Source organism: Fundulus heteroclitus, chromosome 4, assembly GCF_011125445.2.
Source record: "Fundulus heteroclitus isolate FHET01 chromosome 4, MU-UCD_Fhet_4.1, whole genome shotgun sequence".
Classification (NCBI taxonomy): domain Eukaryota; kingdom Metazoa; phylum Chordata; class Actinopteri; order Cyprinodontiformes; family Fundulidae; genus Fundulus; species Fundulus heteroclitus.
The window spans coordinates 40,025,034-40,030,670 of NC_046364.1; positions in this window are offsets into that span (position 1 = coordinate 40,025,034).

Sequence of the window (5,637 nt, forward strand, 5' to 3'; positions counted from 1 at the left end):
ATTCTAATTACTTCCGGTTACGTTCCCGTGACGTCAACGCGTTTCATGGACGAATCTGCAAATTTGTATTAAACCCACAAACAAACCTCGGACGTACTGTTTGGTTTCTACAATATCTGCACCTCTAAAAATAATACATGTTATGTCATAACATGTTTTAAAGTTTTAAATCCACAAATGCAAGTTTCCTGCTAAGAAGCCACTATTTACATGCTTTCCGACCAAACTGCTACGATATGCTGCAAGACTCTTAAATCCTAGAATTTCTTTAAGTGTGTAAGCTGAATTACTGCCTTATCTATGTTATTGCACTATATTTTGCACTCCTCCCCTATATGCACTTTCTAATTATTATTATTACCATTGGCATTAGTTCCCTGTTTTGCGCCTGGTATAAAAATACTATAAATAATGATTATTGATTCATTTATTCAGTCCAGTCATTTTTTTCTTTCTTACTTGCCTTATATGCACAGAACTGATTCTATAAAGCATATTTTACTTCTTGAAAACGGACTTTGTTTTTTTGTGTTGTTTTTTTTTTTTTTTTAGGAAAATAGGTATACTGGTGATAGTCAGCAATACAGTAATTCTATTTCATTATTAAGATTAAAATATTATATAGGACATTATATATTATATAGGACATTATATAAATAAATATATATATATATATATATATATATATATATATATATATATATATATATATATATATATATATATATATATATATATATATATATATATATATATATATATATATATATATATATATATATATATATATATATATATAAATTCCACATGAGCAATGAAATCAACATGCAGAAATTCAAGTTTATTAATCAACATTTCAACATATATCTGTCGTCTCCGATGCCCCACTTAACTGTTGTACTATAAAGTATTTAATTACTCCTGCACAATAAATGTGTATTTTCCTGTATGAATCCTATACACTTGTGATCATTTTTAGGCATCACTCACCCTGCTTTGAAACTTTCCAGTTAAGAAAAAAAGATATGCATTTGTAGACACTTTTTGTCAAAAACAGTAAAAAAAAAGGTGTTAATGAAAATGCTGTGGCCGTAAAAAATATAGGTGAGGTAGCCAGTGCTCTGGTGCAGCTGCCGTAACAAATACACTTTCTAAAAGTGTCATGAATGAGAATGAACCATTGTAGTTTTGTGGGCTCAGTCAGCCCTCGTAATACCTCTCCAGGCAAGAGTAAGTAAGGGTCTAATTGCACTCAAAGAGAATGGGAGGGGGGTGGTCCTCCTCTCTGGAGTCACAAGCTATTAGGTCTACCTTCTCAACACAAAGCAACCCCATCCCGTCCATTCTATTGTCTGCACTGAGCAATAATAAGGAAAGGAACATATGCTGGCAGTCAGTCCAGTTGTCAGCATCTGTTGTTTCTCAGCCAGATGCTCCGTGGACTGAGTGGACAGTCCTCCCAAACAACCAGTATTCTTCCCAAACAGCTTATCCAAGGAAAGAGGGGCTGGGTTGTAAATCTTAGTCCCAAACAAGAGACTCCTACTGCTTTTTATATCATTCTAAGTTTCCACGTTTTGTTTTGATGGAATTCAATTTCTTTTTATTTATTTAAAAGACATGTGGGGAAATCACTTTCCACATGACTTTTATTTGGATTTAGTATGACTCTAGAAAACAGAGGCATTTTTGCTATTTGATTAAAAGCGATAGACTAGTGCCAGGCAGAAGTTTTAAGTTATCTACAACAGGTCGGTTAAACTACATTTTATTCATAGAACTTCAGGTTTTCAAATCATTAATATCCAAGTCATCAAGCTTAAGTTGCATTTATGTTGCATCTGAGCAGAACTCCTGCCTATAAATAAATAAAAGCCTGCTTTTGAAATACTTGTTTGCACATGCTCAAGAAAATTGGACACCTGCTTCTGCACACATCTGCATGCATACATTCATACACAAATGTTACACAGTGACCAGTGCAGAGCGAGGCTTAAAACTCCATAATCCTGCATCTCATTCTCATTTCTCATAGTTTGGGTCTGCTGCCTATTCACGTTAGATCTTTTCAGCTTCCTCCTCCTCCTACACTTGCTCCTCTTTCTCCTCTCGGATGGCATCCCCTTTGATTCCTCTCTCCCCGCAGCCCCCCTCCTCTGCTGTCCTGACCAAAGCTTGACTCGGGAGTAACAGAGGCAGATGTTCCAGGAGCACACGACTGCCCTCAGCCCCACTCTAAGCCCCCACCCACCCACCCCCAGCACCTCCCATTTGTACTGGATCAGCAGTTAACCCCCGGAAAGAATTGGCCGTACAAGCACACACACACTCATACAAAGAACACTGCTGCCCAAATCTGTAAGGGCTCAACAGTTGTCCGATTGAATGAGCAACACACACAGACATGCAGCCACACACACCAGGCGCTGTCCAGATCCCCTCAGGTTTCCTGATAGCAGAAACCCTGGGGGTCTGGTGTCAGCGTCCAGGGTCCAGCGTCTCTGTGGGCAGCTGGCCCGGCTAATCCAGCTGCTGGAGGCCGCTGCTTCTCAAACTAAAGGCCAAGGACTCCTGGGGAGTGACGGGTCAGGGATTTCCAGGAGCAGCTATTGTTTGATTTTTTTTTTTTTTTTCAAAATGCAGGGGAGAGGGAGTTGTCTGCTTATCTTAAGTTCATATCAGATATTAAAAGTCACATTGCCACTGATTCACTAAATCATCAGCTTCGTTATTATGAAAACACCTTATTCTGGGAAAAGTCTAATGACTAAGAGTTAATATGATGTACATCCTATATGACGGTAAATGTTATCAGATGGTGAATCTGAATGAAATGTTATTTAGGTTTGATAAATACAATCAATGATGTTGTTGACTAATATCACCAAGTTAGGTCCTTTTAAACAACACATTTTTCATCAGTCCTTGCTTAAAAAGTACCTGCAGCCATAATCTACATCCATTTATTCTTGTTTGATTTAATTTCTTTTCTTCTGATTGGTTAATTAAGGTGCTGCTCTTTGAAAGCACTGGAACACCACACCACGACAGATTAAAAAAAAAAATATGAAAAAAAAAATTCTCTTGAGCACAAAATGCGATGAATTTCCCAGATATTGCATTCACACTCTTTATAATGCATAATACTTCAGATTTGTAATAAAAAAAAAAAATGATAGTCCTGATAATTCAGCTGTGAACAGGTGGCTGTTGGCTGTAGGTGGCAACATAATTTGGTCTCCCTTCAATAACTAGCTAGATTTGCTTTAAGTTGTTGGTTTTTTATTGTAACGACGAAGAACATTAGGGGCCAGATAGAGACGATCAATTGGCCAATGACTTCTAGCTTCTGTCTTAGCTCAGCTTTACGTAACCGTCTCGGTTCTGACTCTAAATAAATGATAAACTTAGCAATAAAGCTCTTCCAATTGAATGTTCCTACACATGAACCAGAAACCAGAGAGCAACAGTGAATCAGAGCAGTCCAGAGTCTGTTTGAACTTTGATATCCACAGCTGACTGAAGCAAAGGCCAGCATGCTATGTGCAACAATGTGCATGTGTGTGTAGTTGTTGTGATGGTGATGATGTGGAGGTTCCCACGATGGCCATCCATCCATTTCTTGGCACGCACATACACACACTCACAAGCCATATGGCCACCTCATAGCCCCTGCATGCCACCACTGTGATTTGGCTCTGGAGGCAAGCAGTTTGCACCGGCAGAGGGCCTTGGCTTCTTCTGTTGGAGATTAGAGTGAGAAATAAAAGAGATCACACAGAGACTGAGAAACAAAATGATGAATTAGGGAAAGCAGGGTTGTGTTGCGAGCGGGACAGTATTAACAGTGATAAGAGAAGACATTTGGTGGCTGGTTGGTCGGTGTTTTGGTGTTTGGTGAGCAGATGGCCGGGGCTCGAGGAGGGGCGTGTCCTGTCCTCGCGACCCTTCACAAATCACAAGTTCTCCCCTGAGGGGCTCGCGACTCGCTGTTCAATAGGAATCAATGGGAATTACTTCACCAGAGAAAGAGATGAATGGGCGGCGGGGCGCGAGACCTCTTCCTTTGTTGTTCCCGCTGCGCGCGCCCGCACGCACCGACTGACACGCGCTCACATGCAGCTATTCTCTGTCACACGCGCGCACACGCAGACAGAGAGCAGAAAAGCACGTTAATTAAACAGTCATACCTCCACTTAAACAGTTTTCCACCACCCCTAACCCCACTCACGCGCGTCCACGCAGCTAGGCAGAACGCAGACGAGGAGGGATCGGAGGGGAGGGGTCTATGCTGTTTCCTTAAGACACACAATCTCCTGACATAAATTATGTTTTGAGAAAAAAAAAAGTGTCTTCTTGATGTAGAGCTGAGGGGGGCTCGTCTCACATGCCTTTCAGTCACGCTTTGCTGCGATAATCAGGAAATGTGTGCCACGTCATGGTGATGAGTGACTGATAGTAGATATTGGCCTATAACACACAGAGGGGCAGCAAGAGCGCATTCACCTCTGAAAGTCGGGATGAGCTTAAATAAAAGGCTTCAAGACATGGATTTTATGCCGTGCCAAAGGTGCAGTGCGGATTATTGACATGGGGGGTTGAAATCAACGGGTGAAGTAAAACGAGCAGCGTCCTAACAGCTCAGCAGGGCTATATATGTGGACAGACTGTGGCAGGCAAGGATAATAGCGTCAATGCCTAAGGTTACAGGCCTTTGAGCCGACCACAGACACAAAACAATACTGGACATCCACAACGGCACTGTATGTGACGGCAGGCTGAAAGCCTAAAATGTGGGCTGTTCTACAGTTTTTACTGAACTCGCCATCCCCAAACATGATGCACCATGAACATAGTGGTGGCAGCATCATGCTGTGGGACATTCTTCCTTCTGTGTCCTTTCTTTCTTTCTTTCTTTCTTTCTTTCTTTCTTTCTTTCTTTCTTTCTTTCTTTCTTTCTTTCTTTCTTTCTTTCTTTCTTTCTTTCTTTCTGCCTCGCTAAAGTTTTCATACTCCTTGAGCATGCAGAAACGCATCAGAACTGTATGTTGACATGGCGGGCTGAAAGTTGACCATGTTAGCTGTAGTTTGTGAATGAGGGCCTTGTTTGTAGACCAAAACACTGACGCTATGCAGAGCAGCTTCAACTAGAGATGTTAATTAAGGCCCCCTCCTTCCCCTTTCTCCTCCTCCTCACAGAATCTGCATGTGTGTTGGTAGACATAAAGTGGCATAGTACTTCGATGCAGTGCACTTGTTCCTCAGTGGGCTCTGCTGCTGTGCCAACACAGTAATAAATAAATAATTCAGAGAGGAGGCCCTCTCTCTGGATCACTGCTGCAAAGCCTTAAGCCTGAGGTGATTGACAAGTGTGGCACCAAACACCAATTAACTGTTCTGGCCAATCAGCAACTCTCTTTAAAACCTTTCATTTACTTGTTGTGAACAAAGCCCACATATTCACAGATAACATCTTTTTAGCTGTTTGGTTTCTATGGTTGAAGTGAGAGTGCCTTAAGATTTTTTGGAAATATGTTAGAACATTACACTGCAGAAAAATAATAGCATGCTGAGGGATTTACTTAAAGTTTGATCAAAGGTCCATTAACATCTAAAGCTGCTTTAGGGCCAGAGGCC